The sequence below is a fragment of the Molothrus ater genome, chromosome 1 (assembly GCF_012460135.2).
Source record: "Molothrus ater isolate BHLD 08-10-18 breed brown headed cowbird chromosome 1, BPBGC_Mater_1.1, whole genome shotgun sequence".
Lineage (NCBI taxonomy): Eukaryota > Metazoa > Chordata > Aves > Passeriformes > Icteridae > Molothrus > Molothrus ater.
In genome coordinates this window covers 41,786,474-41,808,603 of record NC_050478.2, presented here as the reverse complement: position 1 = coordinate 41,808,603, position 22,130 = coordinate 41,786,474, and positions in this window count along the sequence as shown.

The window sequence follows — 22,130 nt, the reverse complement described above, 5'->3', positions numbered from 1 at the left end:
ACGTAACAACAGAGATGAATAAGAGGTGAAATGAAAGAGGTGTATAAATTATTAATGGTTTAAAGAAGGTCAAGGAGGTGCACCGATTTAACTCTCTCAGAACTCAAGAACAAAGGGTTCATGATAAAATCACAGCCTTTCAGTTTTAAACTGATAGCAGAAAATCCTTTTTAGACAAATGTAGCATCACTCCCTCAAGATCTGAGGCAGTGAACTTCATGGCATTAATAAAAGGGGCAGAAAAAAAAAAGAGCAACGTTTCTTGCTAACTTGGTCGATCATCCAATAACATTTGATCTGAATATTTAAGAATCCTTAATGTATTGATCCTTACAAAATGCAGAAGATGGCTTCTAATGCAGAAAAGTATTATGCCACTAATTGAGTGAACAGAATTGGCACTGTGGCAACACTAGATGATTTGCCTTGGACCACAGACAGAATCTTATGTAGAGCAAAACTGAATTTTAGATTGGTACTTTAATATGTGGACAATCTTTATTTTTGCCATTATTTATTTATGTTGGTGGTGCACAGTTGTTCTGATACAGCTGGCTGCACAGCTTCCTATGAAAGCACTTGGGTCATGTGTCACAGTGCTTTCCATAGTCACGTGTCCAGCACCTAATGGACTGGAGGATTTGCACTTAAGTTTGATTAGTCCTTGTGGAACTGGGCTTACTGAACATGCCCAAATCAATGAGGTTGGGTATACTTGCAGGAAGTGGTGCTTCCCTGAAGCACTGGAAATGTTGCTGATTCTCCATGCAGCATATGTTTGTCCGTATCTATCAAATAAAGCTTTGGCTGTTTTTCAATGCCACCTCCAGAATCACTGATTTATCCCAGTCCCTGCTGTTTGCTTTCACAGAAGCCTTTCACTGACATTGTCTCATTTTTCTCTGACCAGCATGTGCTGGGCTGATGGAAAAGAAGACTGGGCACAGTGCTCTTCAGGTGGCTGGCAGCTCCCTCCTCACTTGTGCCTCAGGAAAAATAAGAGAAGAGAGTAGACAGACTTGATCAGTTTTCACAAGTCATATATAGTCCATGTTTCTAGATGAGTATTGCCAGTTAACAGTGATGTTTAGTGTATGATGACAGTAATATAGCTTGTGTTAAAAATATTCAAAGAATGACTATTATCTGGGATCTAAGTTTTCAGGTTGTAATCTAACTTCTACCTACCAGAGGGGAGGTAGGAACTTTATGCATCAGCATGGTATCAAGCAGCTCCTTATTAAGGAATAAAGTTTAAACTGTTGCATGAATTATCTGCCCATGGCTACTATGGAGGACAGGATAACAGATTTAACAAACTGTTACTTTGATTGAATGCAAAAAACCTGAAGTATAAACCAGTAAAAATGCAGCAGTGAGCTATTTGGAAGTTAATGGTTCTTCCCTTGAGTGTAAAATGGTACAATGCACCCTTTACAGTGACATGAAACACAAACCATGCAAACAGAGTTATTTTGTTAATATATATTCTATGTCTGTATTTTTGGTTCTGCGTGAGCGTGCAAATATAAATACAAAGCTTTTCTGAAAAAGCCTATTAGGATATTTGTGCTCAACTGAGACAAAAAAACCCCAACCCCAAAAATCCCAAAACCCTGAAAAAAAAGCAGCGAAGCAAAATCACAACACAAGATTTTTGCTTCTAGTTCAGAACTGTCACTTTACTTCCAATAGAGACAGACTAACAAAGGCTGCCAATTCAGCCCAAGGAATAGGGTTTGGCCAAGACCTGCAACTTTAGGTTCTGAACTCTGCTATTACACGAACCATAATCTTGTTTCCTAGTAGCTACTCTCCACTTGATCTTCCTTTTATTTAATGGCAGTACAGAATTTCACTGGTTACCAATGCCAAATAATGACACACATGGTTCTCTGTGTCCACAGAAAATACCTCAAAAATTCATCCTGATTTTGCCTTCATTCTTGTCACAGGCTGGGGGTCTATTCAGCTGAATATCTGAAATTGCATCACATGCAGTGGGAGTGTGTGCTATACTTGTACATTTATCCTCAGAGAAATTGTGGTCCAAGAGAATATATTCTGTTTTTCTAGTAAATCTGTGCCTCATAGCCAAGATAGATCCTTTTCTTCAGTTATTTTTCACTAGTAATTTCCTAAATTTCTGGCAAAACCACTTGCAATTAGATCCTCATGTAAACAGTGTTTTAGTCCAAGTTCTTCTTTCCATTACTCCTGTCCTCAGATCATTCCAATTTTAATCTGCAGTGAGTCAATTTTGTTTTGTATTGACAATGCTTCTTTGTTTGAGTCATCATACCACTTACTTATATGCCATGATCATGAAAGAAAATTTTAAAACAACTCACCCCAGAACTGATCCTTGAGTAAGTACCATTAAGCCCCTTCCATTGTCAAAATGCCCCTTTCAAACTGTCAGCTACCCAACAGTCTCTTTCCATTTTTCCTTTCCATCTAACAGTTCCTCTTTTACCTCTTTCTTCTCTAGTGTTATTTATTAATTTCCCACAAATTTCCCAAAAAACAGCTGGACCAGCTGTTTTACTGTAGGCTGGACAGATAATGTCTAAGAATTTTCTTTTAATGCCAGTTCTCTTTAAGAAAAGAATGCTGGACTTATCCACCCTTGAATTAATTTTGTATTTATTTCTGTCTATCAGCATCATCTATTTGAAAGCACTGTGTTCTACTGAGGTCCAAACAGTGCAGTAACTGGATCACTTTTTCTGTTTCACTGCTTCCTAAACACAATAAATGCCGTTACCTGTTTGTATGACAACTTGAGCCATTTATTAAAAGTATTTTTTGTGTGAATGCATGTGCTAAGGCTTTCAGAATAGCAGCTTGGAAATTGGTAGATGCTGCAGAAAACCCCCGAGTTTTATTTCTATCTCCTCTGTGGTCAGTACCATCCTACACTTGCATTCCCAAAATCCAGCTTTGCCTCCAGGACAAATTCAGTGCCCTTTCTGTAGCCTGAGGAAGCATTAATTTAGTTTTGGATCTATTCATCTTGTTTTTCACCCTATGTCACAAATTTGGGAAGCTGCTAATCTTGGGGACTTTCAAGGCTGTTCCAAAGGATCCACCCCACTGGTGCATTGTCTCATCATATGGTAATTTTGAGAGCATTTCAGCCAGATTCTTTGTAATTGAAGACTTAGAAGAAAATCTTTGCCCCAGGAATAACTTCCAATAATTCAAGCCAACACACTTTAGCTTTTTGTCAAAGCCTCTTTGGTGCTCAGTGCATATACATACATACATATATAAATAAAATTAAATCCTCAGTTCCTGTGAGTCTCAGCCAGAGGCCTCCTGATTTTTAATTTTTTTTAAATAATTTGTTGGAATTTAAATAGTGAGGAGGTTTTTCAAAGGCATGCCTAACCTACTTTTTTAAAATCCATGTATCTACGTCTACTGTCTTGAGCAAGGCTTTAGCTGCTAGCACACCTAAGCACTTTTGCTCATTCTTGTCTTGGCCTCTTCCACTGAGCTCTGAGTCAAACTTTCCTTCATGTTGTTTTCTGTGGTGTTCTACTGCTCAAGTGTTGTCTGTCGTTTCTTGTGCTTTTTTAATGTTTCCTTTCTGTCCTATAAGTTCTTTGTGGTCTGAAATTGGTGTGTAGATAAGAGCAGCTTCCTGCATTGCTAAAAGGACTGAGCTGGGGGACTGGCTTGTCATGGCAGGATTTTACCTCAGCAGGCTCCACTCTGCCTTTACAAGCCCTGTTCTGAGTTCGATATTCCTATCAAAATAAGCAGCTCAAAGAAAGGTAAACCATCAGAATCTTAATTGACTTGGCTGCCTCTGCATTAGTCCTGTAGCACTGCTAGTACCTTGAATGTTGCACCCTTCTGTCACCAGAATTGATGCATAAACCTTTGCCTACCACCTGCAATATACATACACATCTCTTGTTAGCAGAAGCAGATCTCCTTAGCAGAAGAAACGGGATTTCTTTTTAACTTGCTGGCCTGGAGTTCATATCTCTCAAAGAAACATCATTCTTCACTGTGATTTAGCACTTCCATGGGGGGCTGTGCTAAATGACACAAAACCTCTGTTGGTGCACTGGCATGCATAGTGACATGGTGACCAAAATAATAATAATGTTGTGGGAAAAACTACAGTGTTACAGAACATGAAGTGTTAAGTGCAAGGGGTACCTCATGGATCTGGGAAATCCCACAGCATAAAAACACAGATAAGATCTCCACCAAAATAACTGAATTTCTTTTGTAGTCAGAGGGACTGACAGTTGTGAAGAAGATTAGATCTTAGATGATCAAATAGGCATTCATAGCAGGTGTACAAGCCTCATATTTGCCAACAGGAAGTCATGATATGCAGACATTATACAGGAACAAACATTTCTTTTGGTGACTAATTACTCCAGGATTTGAAGTGAGTGTGGGTTTGTGTCGTGTGAGTATAAATTCAGCATCTCATGCAAGATTAGCCATCAGATCTTTTGGATTTTGCTTTAGAAGAGCAATGACCACTGATTGTGAGCAAAGATAAATGCCTGAACTACATTTCAAAGGTTTGTTTCAAAAGAAATCATAAGTCTATAATGACTGCTTACTTGATAAATTTCCTGTTTCATTCTGAAAACAGATCCATGGTTAACTGAGATCATCTACATGTTTTCATTTTTGTTCAGATGATGCTGTTATTTTTTGTTTAGAGGTAGAGGGGGAAAAGAAAGAAATGTAGCTTTCAGCTAAAGTTTACACTGTAAAAGTTATTCTCATTTTGGGACCAATTCTTTATTGATGTGACTCATTAAGAGGACTCTTTTCACAAGTTGGGATTATTACTCACTCAAGTAAATGAACTAAAATGAAGGCATTATCTTTTAAGATTAAATGATAAAATCTATGAATTAGACACTTATAATAGAACCATTAACAATTTTTAATTACAGTACAGATACCAGCCATAGCAGTAGTACATGGTAATACCTATTCATTCTTTTGCCTGCTCTTTCACCGTGACATATCATTATGGAAGGATTATTTAAGTCCTATTTTTAGATTTAGAATTATGCAGACAGAGAGCAACCAAAACTGGAGGTGCTGTATTCACAGCTCACATGTTATTTCAGGTGGTTTGAGCAAAAAATAAACACAGTAAAAAGTAATTATGCTTGTGCTCTTGTGCTCAGAGGGGCGGTTTATGAGGCCCAGAGGGACTCAGGGTCAAATGCTTTGTGGTGTGCAGCCAGAGAACAGTCTCTGGACTTGTTAAATGACATTATAATCTTAACCATTCAAATTTGGTGCCAGAAAAGGATTTGGAGGCCTCTGGTGGATCTTTGACAATGAGAAAGTTATGACAGATTCAGTATATATTTTTAAGGTCTGCAAGATTTGTTTGTTCATGCAGCCTACTCAAAAAACTGAGAGATCAGGTTTGGGACCATGTTGACCAAATTAAGCACTGCTCCTAACTCTCCATCTACAAACTGTGTAATGCATACTGTGGATAATTGGTTGCTGCTCAATATGGATTCCTAGGCAGGCTCCTAAGTCCTCTTTGTGCACTGTTATCATGTTCCCTAAAGTGTTTGTCTTTCTCTGTCTCAGGTAACTGTTTTATTAAGAAGATATTGCAATCTTTCTGTGGAAGGACCCTAATGAAAAATAGTATAGGGAAAAAATACCTCTATAAGGATGCTCAAGAATTTGGGTAATGATTCTCTGATGAAACATACTTTTGCAAAAAAAGGGGTCACTTAGTAAAACTAGAACTTTCTGCAGAAACGCGCTCATTTTCATGAAGTGTCTGCTGGGTGAAAGCTTTCCAGGTGCAGAGACAAAGACTCAGCTCTCCCATCATCAGTTGATGGCACTTATCTGAGATATGAAAGACTAACAATTCAGGGGCATAAGTTGGTTTAATTATCAGCTCTATAGAGCTGTAAGCTATAGTAAAAGCTCTATTACCTTAATTGGCAGGATGTTGATTGGGAGGTGCTTTTCCTTGCATGCTTCTCTTTCAGAATTCTGGCTTCTGAATATGGTGTAAATTAATGATGTTGTAACTTGTGCAGAAAAAATACTCACTTCTATGACATCTGAAGTAAAACACCTGATTTGTTCTTGTTTCTAAATACCAGTTATTTTAGGTCTGATACAGAAGTTGTTTCCAGTTTTCCATTTTCTTGTATTATTTTTTTCTAGTAGATTGTGTGGGCTTTGAGTCTCAGATGATCCAAATTATTTTTCATTTGTGTTGAAATGAGAATATTCTTGCCTTGGCATTATCAAAAAGCTCATAAAAAAGAATGCATTGAGATATTTGTGTAAGGTTTTTTCTCAAAATATAAGAAAGGTCTTGCTGTCATAAGATGGAAAGTAGTTGGAATTTTTTATAATAAACTCCTCTTTTGTGTGCAAGATGTAAAAAATCCCTGCCACAGCCTTGTATAAATCAAGGTTGTAACATTTATTAATATCTTCTGAATATCCATGGTCATTTTTTCTGTGGAGGTGTCTTGATATGATTTACCTTGACACTGTTCTGCTGAGGAATAAATAAGAGAACTGAGAAAACACAGGATGATGGAGAATCCGTACAGCATTTAGGACACACAAAGGAAATCATTTAGTGCATTGAACTTCTAAAAATGCACTTTGAATTGCTGTTTATTTTTTAAGATACAAATTCACCTCTTCTAATATCGGAAAACTAAAAAAATAAAATTATTCTCCCCTCCCATAGTTCCCCATAGAGCCTTAACCAAACCTCTCTATTTGTGAATTTCTACATTGATAGCCTTTATAGCTCTATTTTCTAATTCCTTATTATCTGGGCATCAAAATATGTGCCTAGATCTGTTAAGATCCATGTAATTCCAACTGCAGTGCACTTCAGGATCTGTCTTTTTGGTTAGGTGAATGGCTAAAAATTATAGGAAAGGAATGTATGTGGGTGTGTTAATCTTCTACATGTGTTACTGAAATGAAGAATTGATATAAAGATTAACAGTCTGACATTAGTGCAAATGAAAATTTGGTATAGCTTTTTAAAATACAGACCCTTTTGGCTTTGGTTTATGAGACCTGTCAAAACTTTACATTATCTTTAAAACAAATCAAACCAAAACAAATCAAATTTCCACTGAATCATTCTGATATTACTTAGCTCTTTTGCAATACAAAGTAGCTACCAAAACACATGATCTATAGGGCTAGAAAGAACTGTGTGTTCATCATTGATGGTAGGTAAAACCACTCAAGCAATAGCATCCGAGTCGTATGTTCAGGCTGTGCCAAGCATCTCTTATTTTTCCCACTGTGTTTTGGACTTGTAATTGGGAAAAAATGCACAGTCACGTGGATCTAGTGTTGTTCTTGTTGCTTAGAAATACATGACATTTTGGAAATAACAGAATTGTGAATTTAAAGCTACTTCCACACAAATGTCACCTGAACAAGCAGTGCTTCTTCAGCAACAGATTGGATTCACACAAGTGCTATTAGATTTAGGAGTCACATTCAAATTAAATTAAAATTCTTTGATTGTTAAATAAACTACTAAATTCAGGGTAATGGTAACAAACAAGTTAATAACCAACATTAAATGTGCCTCATCCCTGATCCTGTTTTAAAGATAAAAACAGTGACTAATACCATATTAAGCAAATTTTCACCTCTCTTTTAAATTTTTTTTTTATTTCTCCTTTTTTTCTACGGAAATATCTCAGCATAATGCTAGCGGATTACTCTCTTATGGTTCCTCTTTAGAGAAGCCAGTCTAGGATCTTGCTGACTGTGTTGCAGTATTGCCCTGTGTGTAGATTACCCCATTATTGGAGATGTGGGATAGAATATGATTACTTCTCACCTTGGGATGTAATTCTATAGAATGGATCAAGTCTTGCACTAACTAAAAATTAGTGCATGTAAGCATTCACCTTCTTCCTCTCACTTCATTATCAGCCACATTTTTAAACTAGAATTTAATTTTATCCAGGTGATTCTGCTCTGCAGTTCTTCAAAGAATTAAGTCTTTCTGCACAACCCTGTTTACACTTGCCTGCAGTAACAAAAGCAGGTAAGAAAATGAAAAAAAAATTTCAAAATTTTATCTTTTTATTTGTTCCATATTGTATATGATATGCATTCCGTTACTGAGGTATTGTATTGACAGATTTAAAACTTCTTTTGTTTATCAATGTAAGGCAGAAGGTGATGTATTTTCTGCCTAGACAGTACTCCCCAATGGAATGCAATCCAGCAAGCAAGGCATCTGACTTAGGAAAAATTTTCAGTTATGTTTTGAAAACAGTGGCCAAGCACAGTGGCCCTGAGCTAAAAGTTAACCTTTGTGTGCCTTTTTTTATCTCTGGAATGAAAATGAAACTGTTTCCTTGTTTCCAGATAAATTATAATGCTTACATCTACATCAATATTTGTACAGTTTTCTGAGATCTTGAGAAAGAAGTTGCCTGTGTTGTTATTATTTTATTACTCTACCTTTTGAATTATGTAACTGTACTGCTTTTTACCTTCTGAAAGATGGATTTTACTTTGAGATTTCATAATTGTCTCGTATGACACTCCTGCTTAGAGAATTAACATCTTAAAAAAAGAAGGAATTTAACTCTTATTCTAAAGGAAGCTATTTAGAAGTTTTTGGATGTAAAGAAGTGAATAATTTGTATACATACCTAAATTTGAATATGAAGTTTGCCTGAAAGACAGAAATGCACTGGGATAAAATATGTAATTAATATACAGTTTGAAGTTGCTCTTAATGACTTCTCATTTGATATATGGTTTCCATTGTTTTCAGTTAGTTCTGTGTCAGCACAACTTTGCCATGTTTTTTTTTCCAAAGGACCCCTTGGTTCATTCATTAAACAAGATGATCCGGATCTGGGGTTTATTCAAAGCTAAGTAGCAATGGAGGCTGTTGTCTCTGAATAGTCTTTTATTGTGTCAACATTCCTTCTTTTGTTCTATTAGTGATTTTAGCTGTTCATGTCCTGCTCTTTTGTTTCTTTTTTTCAAGGACTGTGGGGTACAGGACATTCCAATTACCAGCCATAAGTCTCTGTTCTTTCAGACATCTCATAGACACATCCTCAAGGATACCTCAAAGAAGTGAATTTATGAAGAAAAAAGGTTAACAAAGTAAAAAAGAAAGCATGATCTTGGTTGCTTATGTTTTTCTTGCTCTCTCTTCCCCGTATTAAAGGCTGATTCCTGGGCTAGTGTGTAAGAAGTAATGAATTACTGTTTTCAGGGGCAATGAACTAAATGATAAATGCCAAATGTCTAACCTACTCTCTATTACAAATGTTAACCACAGCACATTGGGAATATTGATGTGTAAATAAACAATAAAAGAGTGTGAGAGGGAATCATGACTCTGGTACACTTAAGAGCAGTAGATACTGTATACCTTGACTTCCCAGAGATGCTCACTGAGGAGCTGAAGTGTGGGCTACATGAGCAGGCAATGAGGGGGATTAAAAACTGAGTGGATAGCTGAGCCCTGAGGGTTGTGGTCTGTGGCACAAAATCTAGTTTAAGGCCAGTAACAAGCAATGTGTCCCAATGATTGATATGGATCCAATACCCTCCCTTGAAGTGTTTATATTTTTCTCTTGACCTGCTGGCAACACACTAATTCAGCCCAAGGAAATGTTACTTTTTTTTTTTTTTTCCTGCAAGGGCACACTGCTGGCTTATGTTGAACATGGGGATGATCAACTCCTTGCACCAAGAAATTCTGGGGGCCACCCAGCTGGCAAGCAGCTTGGAAGAAAAAAAGGCCTGTGAGTGCTCATGGCATCCAAATTGAACATGAGCCAGCTCTGTGCCCTTGCAGCACAAAAGCTGCTTTATTGTTGGGATGCATTAGGCAGGTCAAGGGAGGTGATCCTTTGCTGAGGCCACACCCGAGAGTGCTGTGTCTCCAGTCCTGGGCTCCCCACTGCAAGAGACATGGAGAGAGTCCAAAGAAGTGCCATGAAAACTGTTAAGAAACTGGAACATCTCTCCTGTGAGCGAGCTGTGAGAGCTGTGACTGTTCAGCTCAGAGAAGAGAAAGCTGAGGGGGATCTCACCAGTGTAAACAAATAATCACAGGGAGAGGGCAAAGAGGATGGGTCCAGTCTCTTTCCAGTGGTACCCAGTGACAGGAACAGGGCTGACGGGCACAAACTGAAATGCAGGAGTTTCCCTCTGAACATTAGAAACCACTTTTTTTCAGTGAGGGTGACAGCACCAGCACAGGTTGCCCAGAGATGTTATGGAGTCTCACACACTGGAGATACTCAAAAGCTGTCTGATCTAGGGCAAATTCTCAATATAGCATAGGAGGTTTTTAGGATTTTCATTAGTGTGTGTGAGAAAATGTCGTTATATCTTGAAATGTCACAGAGTAAGTTTACCTCTAAATATGCTGTGACAAATACAATAAAAAAAATTCCAGACAGATGGATGTCAGAATTAGATATATTCTTGTGTAGAAAATGGGACTGCCCCCATGGAGACATTTTTGTAAAGAAAATTATAATAAAAATGTGAAAATAATTGAAAACTGAAATACAAATTCAATATACATTACTTCTATTATTGAAACTTCATGCCCTTTAACTCAAAAGAAGCTTTATAAAATATTATGCTGAACTGTGGCAAGACTGAAGTTATTAAAAAGGACCATAGTAAAGGTACTTCTGCATTAGGAATTGAATATTTTTTGTGGGAAATATGGACTGAGAATCACTAGTGATAATAATAGAGTGGACATGTCAAAGTACATTTAGACACCCCTGATATCTGAGCACAGTTATGCAGAATAGTTAATTCAAGCAGCACTGTTCTTATTACTAAAGTAGAACACTTAAAAAATTCTAACTCTGCAGATAACAGAATTTATTCCAAAAGTACTCTTTGATGTATAATTAGGTAGATATCATTTTTTTTCCTCTGTTAAGGTTCTTAAGATATCTTATCTTGAAGTTCAGCTGACTTTATAATGATTCATTGTAGCAAAAGAAATTATATCATGTAGAAATATTTTTACTGTGGTAAAAAGGTCTAAAACTAGTCTCTTTTGCTATCCACAATTCTCAGTGAAATCCTCCTCCTGAAGGGAAGTAAGAAATATAGGAATACATTGTTGACATATTCAGGAGAAGTCAAATGAAAGCCCTGGAAACAAATCTTGCATCTGTTTCCTAGAGGAAGAGTAGAAGTATAATTTTTCTTCGTAAGGGATATTCACAGCTATTTGGAATATCACCTTAGAGGATTCTTCTTTCTGTTCTTGGGACTTTGTTTTCCATGATCCTGCCTGTGCTAGAGCAGTTTGTCTGCTAGCAAACTGTATCTAGTAAATCAGCTTGCTTCCCATGAGCCACTCTTGCACCAGTGCACCATCGTTGTCCAGGCCTGGTGCCATGAGGTGTTGGAAGTTGGAAGAAATGAAAATCTGCTCCAGTCTCCTATTTTGCCTTCTGATTTTCCAGTAGGATTGCATGATTATTCTCTGTAATGAATGCACATCTGTGCACCTTCTAGAAATTTCCACAGAATCATGGAATTGTTAAGGTTGGAGAAGGACATTTCAGACCATCAGGTCCAGCTGTTTAGCTCTGCTTGCCTTGCTTACCTCTGTTGAGTTTCTACCTCAGATGAGGGTGTGCTAAGCAAGCCTCTATTGTATTTGTGGGGTTCCCCAGACAATGGAAGGAATGATGAATCTGAATTCGTGTTCTCAGAAGGCTTATTTATTATTTTATGATACTATATTATATTAAAGAATGCTATACTAAACTATACAGAAAGGATACTTACAGAAGGCTAAAAAGATAATGAAAACTCATGACTCTTTTCAGACCCCCGACACAGCTTGGCCTCAATTGGTCAATGAGTGAAAACAACCCACAGCAGAAACCAATGGAACAATCACCAGTTGGATAAACAATCTCCAAACACGTTCCACATGTGAGCACAACACAGGAGAAGCAAATGAGATAAGAATTTGTTTTCCTTTTTCTCTGAGGCCTCTCAGCTTCCCAGGAGAAAAATCCTGGGCAAAGGATTTTTCCAGAAAATATGAATGCCACAAGCCCCTACTCCCTTCCTACCCATGTCACCTCTTGGTATGGCCTTTATACCTCCTGGTCCCATGTCAGGGCACCAGCTACCTGACTGTGCTGCGCACCCCATAATTCCTTGAGGAATTATGAGGTATGTGCAATGGAATTTAAGGTTAGAATATATGGACTATTCCTACTGCTGTGTGTTTATGCTAGAAAGAGGAGAAGGTGAGAGAAAGTCAGCCTGCACTTGTGTGCTGAGGTTTGGATTGCTCCCAGAGTGCCAGCTTGGATCATGGGATTGAGTTAATCATCATGTAAATTTTGGAATTTTGTTGATCTTTTAGACACCCTGACGTCTGGTAGAACTAGGACTTCATTTGTTACCTGTTGAGAAGCAGCTTTCAGGTGAGGAGAATGGACTTGATGCACCATAGCACGTGTTTCAGAGGGAGCAAGCCGCTCTTCTCTGTGCCAGCTGGGATTTCCAAAATGTTGGATGGTTTGTTTTGAAGTACATGGAAATTGTACACAAGTCAAGGAAGGTCAGAGACGGAAATAAATGTGGCCAAGGTCCTCTTTTGCCAGAATGGGATGGTGCTTCTGAGTCAAGCAGATACAGTAAAAATTGTTATTCAGTCGTCTGCCTTAAAAATGGGGCAAGATCCATGGAGCAGTTCCAGTCCTAAATAAATAGTTCTGCCTGTATGTCTTTGACAATAAGAGACTGTACTTTGATTTCAAACTCTTCAAAGCATTTCTCTATGCCTACCAGCACAGTTTCCTCCTTCAAATAGCACTACTTATCACAGTCAGGAGGGGATCGTCCTCGCAGTAGTGGTAAAGCCATGTGGTGAGAGATAGATGGTGTTACTGATTTCAACAGAAGGTGCCAGGCTCTGAAAAATCTGAAAAAATCTAATAATTATATGAAAATTATGAAAAACTGTATAATTATGTCTGGTTTGATATATGAATATGGGCTTAGGAAAGTAACTATATGGGCCAGTGTTACAAAAAAAGATTATTTATTCCTTTGTTTCCTAATGCTGTTATGTTTGAAGAAAGTTAGTTTAAAATAATCCCTTGAGAAATAAGATGTAGCTATTAAAAACAGAGACACAGAAGCAACCTAGCTTTAGTTTGCTCTTTTGTACAGCTTGTTCATTTTGATTGTATCTTGGTATAAATCCTTGTCATTAAGTGCTCCTATACCTTACAGGCAGCTTTTGATGTTTCCTTCTGAATGAATTGGATCCATTCCAGTAGCAGATACTGTAATACTTATAATTTACTTTGACAGTGGATTATGTGGAACTGAATGTCCTAAGGCATGCAAGTAAATCACATCAGCCTCAGGTTCTCAGCCATTGTGACTCTTGCTCCTTTGATACTGGTGCTATGGATTCCTTTGCTTGTTTAGTTTGACTTGATCGCCTTCTCTTACCCCTCCCTTCCTTTACACTCCTACCCAATCACTGACTAATTTCTTCCTTGAGTTTTAGAATTCAGTGGCACCTCAAGGAAAGTCAGAAATGGCCTGAGTGCAGGAAAAAAGTAAAGAGGAAGAGAGGTCCCCTTGCTGTGTTTGTAGGCAGTGCAGTTGCAGTGCTGCTGATGAGAACTAGAAAGTGAAACTGTATGGAAACGTGGTTCTTCTTTATTGATATTTTCCTTCTCACTACTGAAAGAATTAATTAGTTGAAGGAATCACATGGGACTCTTTATCTGGACATCTGTGCTTTTACCTCTTTTTTAATTCAGCATCAGGGCTTCTCAGTTCCTTGAGCCTCATGGAAGTTCACTTTTTTCACACTTGACAAGTATGCCCCTGCTGTGTCTCCTCGTGTTCTCATTCAAGAATAAAAAGATGGGATGACTACATCCACTCATTAAAGCTCTTCTAACTTCTTCAGAAATCCTTTGATTCACCTTTTTTTTTGATAGCCATGATCATATGAATCCATTTTCACCTGCTGTTGGTGAACATACTCCTCTTCATCGCTGTAGCTGTGTTGTCATGCTGGGCACGATTACGTCAATTGCAAACTAGATTGAAAAAGTGCAGAGGCTGCCTTCAAAGGTTTTCAAATGTTAATATACTCCCTAATCCATACTCCAGTTGTGTCAGTGATGCAGGAAAGTTCAAGTGGAAGGAAGGGCACTATTAGTTATGGGTCAAATGACAGAAGAAGAGCAGACAGTTAAGTACATCCTATGTTTACCTGAAGCCAACTGCTAGTCTCAGTTGTGCTGGAGCTGCAGTACAGATAAATGTCTTTACTGAGGTCCTGGTTTCAAACATCTGCATAGGCATGAAGGAACCCTCTGATGTGTGTAAAAGCCTGTTCTGTAGTTATTCCTGCCTGATCAGATGCTATGGTTCTATCAGCCCTCTGGTCATTTTTGGACTGATAGTCCTGGAACTCCTCACGTCTGTCTTTCAGGAAATAGTCTGATGGCCAGGCATCCTCAATGGCATCTGCACCAGCAGAGGGGGAATAGGTATCTTTTCAGATTTTGTCTCTACACCGTGACATACCTGCCACTCCTACTGTCAGAGTCCTCAAGTGCCACCAACTGAGGGACATCCTCGCAGCAGCCTTGCCGCAGCACACAAACACAAGGAATTGCAGTGTGTGGGAAGTGCCCTGGCAGAGAGTGCCACAAAAAAAAAAAAAAAGTGCCCTGGCAGAGAGTGCCACAAAACTGTGCTGTTTTATTCACCCAGGATTAATTTGCAGCTGTGGCATGGGCCACAGCAGAGACCACAGTTTAGCTAACAATGACTGAAACAAAACCCCTGGTGTCTCCTTGGGTAGACAGTCAATCAACAAACACAGGTTAGGGGAGGCTCAGTGCAGAGGTGACCAAATGAAACATAATAATAGGTTATGATGAAACTTAAGCAGATTGCCTGATCTCATGGTATCCTTTGATTTAAAACTTTACAAAGCCATGAAGTATCTCAGTCTGTTCCCTGCTGGGTAAGTGTCTGCCTTTTGCTTTTCACTTAATGCAGTGAAAATAGGAGAAGCATACAAGCTCTATTGTGGAGTAGCTTTTTAATTTTTTTTTAATAAATTAAATTCTATTAAGCTAATGGATGGAAACTGTAGGTATAGTGTGAATTTTTAAGTACAGTGTGACTTCTCTCAATTTTCCCTGCAAATTTTCCAAGGGTAGTATGAATTGCTGAGAATAACTAACTGTGCATCAGCAATAGCTTCAATAGCAGCTAAACTCAAAATGTTGAAGGCTCAGCCTTTATCACAGCACTGAGAAGGTTGCTTTATTTTAGAACCTGTGCCAGCACTCGAATCACAACAGCTCAGAATGACCTTTCACCATAACCAGCAGTTTACATCCTCTGTACTCTCAAGGACAAGCTGAGAAACTTTTTAATGAAAGTGAAAGATATTTGGAAGTTTGCCACTAGGAGAGGAGAAGAATTTATGGGCTGACTTTGGGGGAATACCTCCACATTAAATTTCTTGGCCCTTCAAAACCTTCTTTCCTCCTATGAAGTAATTACTGAATATTAGCAATACAGGTAAAATTATTTCTTTAGATTTTTGGTACTTTTATAATGCCCCCTTTTTTACTATTGAAAAATGTTAAGAATGAAATAAACCTTGGTCTCCCTCATATCTTACTGTAAGATTTAGAAGGTGCAACTAAAATGGGAAATTGAAAAAATGCAGAAGGGGCTTTTTGTTGAAGTGAGAGGAATTTCTGTTTTCTTTTAGATTTTTAGCCTCAGTCTTGTGAACTGCTCTGAATAAGCCATGTCCCATGTCAATGCTGAGTCTAACTGATCTCAAGTAGTGTCAACAGGCAGTAGTTTCCTGGATCAAGGCCTTGTTTATTCCTGTGTGTGCTGAGATGTTTTGCACTGAAATTTTAGTCTGATTCCCTAACCATTGGGATTCCTGTAATGGATGAAATTCAGGCTATTACTTGTTTTATTTAGAAATCAAATTGGACATCTTGGACAGTAATATTTTTTCTGTATATTTTGGCACTTAGAACCAAAGCAATAAAACTGATAAAACTCTTTTGAGATGTTCCTGCGTCAAAACATGTAGAGAAATTCTCTTTTATACAGTTTGATCTTAAAAGAGACTGACAGCAAACCCTTTGATACTGATTTGCAGAATCATGAACAATTTACTGGTTTTGTTACTTTAAGCTGTTTTTTTTCAAGTCTTAAATATGCTTCTTTTAATATGAATTGGTTTTAAAGGAGCATTATAATTCAGTCTAATTAGCTCTAGTACTTGAATCTGTGGAGCAAAAGGTTTTACATTTTCCATTTGGATTTTTGAAGGTGTAGAAATACTTCATTTTTCCAAGGATAATAACTAACTATTTCTGAGTTACCTCAGAGTACTTCCTCAGGTAGGACTAAATTTCAGCCATGAGTAAATCAGATATTTATAATAGTTTTGCATTTGGAAATATTTCCACTTTTGGGTCATTTGTAGGTGCAAAAAACTATTGGAGTTAAAAACTTGGCTACAAATGGAAGTATTAGTTTTGGCCTGTATCATGAGAATGTTAAAAAGTATTTAACCCTACAGGTTATTTTAAAATGGGAGTTTATACCAGAATTGTGGTATTATGATTTAAGAATATGTTGGTTTAATTTAAACACATTCCTAATCAGTTTAAAGCAAATTAAAATAATCTTGCTTTAAATGTAGTGGATTGAACTGAGTTACATGCAGTAATTTATAATGCACACTTAATCAAACTGGTGCTACATTTTATAGACATCTCTGTAGGTTTTCATTTAGGTGAGGAAAATTGGCACCAGTACCACTTAGTTTATGCCAGCACAGATCCCTGAAAAACATAGCAGCTTGAACAAAATGCAGTTTATTCCATTTTACCTTGGTCATTTAGCTATTTTTCTTGTGCAAGGCCAGACAAATTTACTCTGTTCTCCCATTCCTCATCCAGTGACACACCTTGACAAGACATTGTGCATCAGCTGATGTACTGTGACTGTGCACCTGCCCAAGGAGAATGATAAATTATGTGAGTCAGCTTAGGTTTCATAGAGAGAAGGCCAGGCTACCTTTGATTACCTCACTATTTGCTGTGGTCTAAGAAAGCTGACATGGACTGTGGCCATGGGTCAGCTGATACTCGGTAGCCTGTTCCTTTACTGCAATTTGTCTGTGTAGCAATTTCTGGGGGTTTCCAGACAGCTTTCTTTGTGTACCTTTAAAACTCCTTTAAAATGCTAGCCTAAATTAAATGGAATCTATTTTCTTCTTTTGACATGCATGTACCCAAATTAGGTTTCACTGCTTTAATCTTTTATTAATCTAAAATACCTCTAAATACTTCTCTTGCTTTACATCACCTTAAGCTGTGTGTTTGCAGTGATGCAACTGGTTTGATAGTTACTATAGAACTTGTGTTTTGCCAGTTTTTAAAATCTAAATGAGCAAATAAAGAAGTAATTTGATCCGGATATTGTCATAGCTGCTGTAATAACACTTGTGTGTCACCATTGTGTAAAAACCCCACAGTACACAGAATTAGTAACTGTAGATGTAAAGAGATTGGAAATTCTGGTTCATGTTTGTGCTGTAGCCCTGCATGCAAGGTAACTACTAATAATTAAATCAGGTAATTAATCATTGCTATAGTAAAATCAAGATTGCCATTAAACTGCAGAGCTCCCATGATATGCTTGTCTGCTTTTTTTCATAGCTGAGTGTAGTAACTTACCTTATTGCTATAAATAGATCTCAATACAAATCCTCTTGCACCTAGGTCAGTAACCTGGTTCTCATCTTGTTTTCTTTCCCTTGGCATCTCAAATATAAAACTCAAGTAAAACCTTTTGTTTTGCTCTGCTATTGTTTGCAGCTTGAATACCATGAATGTGCAGAAATCATGTGGTTTCCCTAGCAAGTGACTATGATGAGCTTGGAACTGTGTGAACAGCAGTGATAAACAGTTGTTGACTTCTTTGAGGCTTTTTTTTTGTGTCAGAATTGAGATGTACGCCATAGTATGGCTCCAAGGTTTTGTTCCAGAGGAAAAAGAAAAGCTGAGCCAGTACTGCATTTTTAATGGCTGAGTCATCTGCCTCTGTCCCAACACCAGAATCTCATTTTAGGACTCTGAAATTCAAGTTTGTTTCCACTGGTAGGTCTACAGTCTGCGTTAATGTAATTTCTATTATTGTAGTAGCTGATAACAGTGATTTTTGGATGTAATTGTTTTTGAGATTGCATGGTGCCTTTGACTGAAGGATTTCAAAGTATCTTTGAACAACATATTTAATGAATCACTACCTCAGCTTTTACCAGCAGCTTTGCTTGAAGTAAATTATGGTCTGTGCACCTAGAGTGGGCTGTGACCTTCTGAAAACATTACTTGTTTACAGTTTTTCTCTTTAGCCTGCATATTTGCATTTCTAATTAAGGGAGTGGTATATCACTTTAGCACGTAAGAAAAAATACCTCAGGTTTATCATTGTTATGGCTCACATGGAAGTGATTGCTCTGCCTGTACAACAAAAAGCTCAATCTGAAGAGATTTTCTTGGATCCTCATAAAGAAAAATTGTACAACTAACATTTGAAATTTACAGAATAACTGCAAATTTTGCTTCAAGAGAAAAAAATTTGTGACATGAAGTATAATGAAGTGCTGTTCAACACCAAGAAGGAGTTGTCAATGCATCATAAAAAGAAGATTCTGTACACTCCTAAGTTGCAAAACACTGTTACTCATGACATCCCAAGGTATATAAATGTGATTAATTTTTAAGGTTCTGTTTATTACAGAATCATCTATTAGCATTTAATGAGAGTACTGTCAAGACTAAATAGGAAATAGTTTATATTTAAAGGGATGATGCAATTTTAAACATTTTAAAATTAATAATTCATCTTGCTATTATGTCTTGATCCTATAACTTGTCCTGTGCATACAACTTTTCTGTCTGAAGGGAATCCCACTAGCTTCAGAACAGCCACTGGGGACAGTTGGATTTGTTTGTCTGGGATGCCATCTGAATCCAGGCCAAGAAACACGGTCCTAGCACTCCAGGCTGCTTATTGATCTGGTGACTGTGTTGGCTGTAAGAAGGGAAAAATAAGTGCTTTTTTTCTTTAGGCTTTAAGTGTCTGTCTCCCTTGCTGACTGCACCTCTGAAAAGTCAGGTCTTTATCATTGTCCAAGAACAACTGTCTCCTTTTTCTCCTGAAAAGCTCATGACAAGACTAAATGAGATTTAAGAGAATCGGGTTCTGTTTTTAGCTCTAATAGTAGCTTGTCAAATCTTGACAAAGCTTTTTGCCTCAATTTCCTAATCTGTAAAACAGGCATAATGATACCAGCATCTTTCTTGTGGTGCTTTGAGATGTACTGATTAAAAATGCTACTATGACCTTTTCTGTAGCTACTGTCCCCTTGTAAAAGGCCTGATTCTGTTAGATGTTACCTGAATGGTAATGAGACCACCTCTTAATGCTTAGCAATGTTCAGCCTGTGCTCAGTACTGTGCAGAAGCAGGTCCAAATAATGATCTTGGTTTTTTTTGCTTTTTTGTTCGCATCAGGTTCTTCTTTATTTCGCCCCATTACAGGACTGTGTTATATTTTCTATTTAATGTTTTGTAAGTCTTCAGCTAAACTAACAGGAGGGCATTAGTTTTGCATCCCGTTCAAAAGAATTAGGAGTGCAGCTAAGCTGATGCCACCACTGTTTCAGTGTTAAATGACACATGCTTTCTCATTGTTAGAGGCTAAAATATCTGTGAGTCCTGGGCATAACAGTTAATTCTGACTGCAGCAATGCTCACTAATACTAATGAGTGTGGGTCTGATGTATGACAGAATGCTTTTCTGCCAAGAAGCCACTCATACCTCCTGCAGCTGCTGTTCTTGCTGTTCAGCCTGGAAGAAATTTTATAGACCTGTTCTTCTAATTCCCCAGAAAAAAAAAAAAAAAAACAAACCCAACCCAACAGTGTTTCAAGAGAGAGGAGGCTGAAATTAATTCCAAGTAAAAATGTTGACATATTAACAGGATCCTTTTGATAGCTTCTTGAGGTGAAGAAATACTAAGACATGAATATTTGATTTCTCTCTCTGACACCTCCTATGCCCCATCTTCCAGATATGCTTTACTTATACTTAGTTAAGTGCACTTATTTGGTATCTTGCTTCTCAGTTTGTACTCCATTTAAGCAAATTACAAACTGCCCTCTAGTCACAAAGCTTCTCAGCTGAAGCAATTTAATAATTCTACTATGGAGAAGGTAGAGTGAAATTTCTCCTGTCTTGTGGTAAAGGTAAAAGTTTATTCCTAGATAGTATTGTTTTGTTGGTTGCTTATGAAAATAATGCTCTTGTATTTTTTCTGAAGTTGTGGGACAAGGTGATCACAGTAAGGAATCCAGTATTCCACCTACTTCTTATATTTGCAGAGATAAAGAAAAAGTAAGACTGAAAAAGGCAGCAATCTGATTAGTTAAAAGTGATTATAATTTGTTTTGCTGTAGGTCAACAGCTGTCTAAAGGATAAGATCAAAACCTGTTCTACTTTTCTTTTTTTGGTCTTGTGCTGAAATGGTTTTATTTTTACTACTTGGCCCTTTTCCCAGGGATTCTTGGGAATTTAGCTTGAATTAATTGGAATGCTTCTTTTCCCAACTGAAGAGTGAATTGTTCTAGGTGTAAAAATTACACTTGCTTTATTAATGATTCCTTTACATGGCAGTGTAGAGCCTAAAGGCATCAAATCAAGACTCAAGTAATCCTGTTTAGACCTTGGCTGTTTGATGAAGCTGCAGCCCTTTTTGTAGAAGTGCCTAATTTTATGAACCAAGAAAGTGAGATATTTCAGGAGGTTTCCAGAATGATTTCTTTAGGCAACAAATTAATGGCAAGAGTCATGAGAGTCAGCGGCAAGGAATGGAGGCAATTGGTGCAGGTATTGAGCAATCTGAAAGGAGCCAATAACAAGGTGTAACTCAGAAAATAGTACATAGAGGGTGCAAATATTTTCTATGTAATTAATAGACAAAGATATAATTCTCTACTCTTAAGGAACTGATTTGTTAGTGGGGAGGGAAAAGAAATTGTGATGTTCAGATTACAGGTTTTGTGAGTTGTGGTGGGATCAATTTTTCAGAATTTTATTCTCAAGTCTCATATGTGGCCACCTCTGAGCATGCACAAAATCTTCCTTAATTGCTTCTGACTTGCTCTTTGGTTTATGTCTTATAAGCTGATCTATTTGGTGGTAACTGATGAGAAGAGGAAGAAGGGGTTATTTTAATTTAAATTAATCTCTTTGTGACAGCAGGGTTTGGCTGAGAGGATCTATTTATTACTAGGACCAGCAGATCAGGTGGCTAGGAGTGTTTCAGTACTGTTTTAAGTAAAACACTCTTTAAAATATCCACAGCCTGAAATTCTGACTTCATGATTGATTATATAGCTGGGGGCTTGGATGTTTGGTGAGTTGACCTCAGCACCTGATCTGCAGAGCTCAGCTTCAGACAAGGTTCAGTTTACAAGGTGTTTTAAAATTAGCTGGGACCCACATTGTGGCTGCACAGAGATTTGTGAAGGAAATTGACAAATGAAGAGCCCAGGGATAAGTATTGACTTCTTGTTTCAAGAAGGAGTATTGGTGTTCTCTAGCCTGAAAGCCCTCGACAGTATCTTGTGAAGTTATCTGTTTTATGGATCATTGCATTAGAGAGGCTCCTTATGCCTTAATTTCATGTTTGTATTACTGTGCTGATGAATTACTGTGTATGACAATGCTCTTTGTAAGGAACCATTAGCACAAAATGGTTTTTTTTTTGACTGCAGGCCCAAAGGTAGAGATGCTCAGGTAATTGCATGCAACACCCATCCTGCTCCCCTAAATTCCAGTTAGCAAAAGCAGGGAGGAGCAGCAGTTTGATGGCCAGAAAGCACCTGGGCAGTACCACACAGGGGTGCCACAGGTGGCTGACACTGAGATTAGAAGCAGCGTGGTGCTGTTAGGATAACACAGGGCCTGTGCTCTGCTGCCT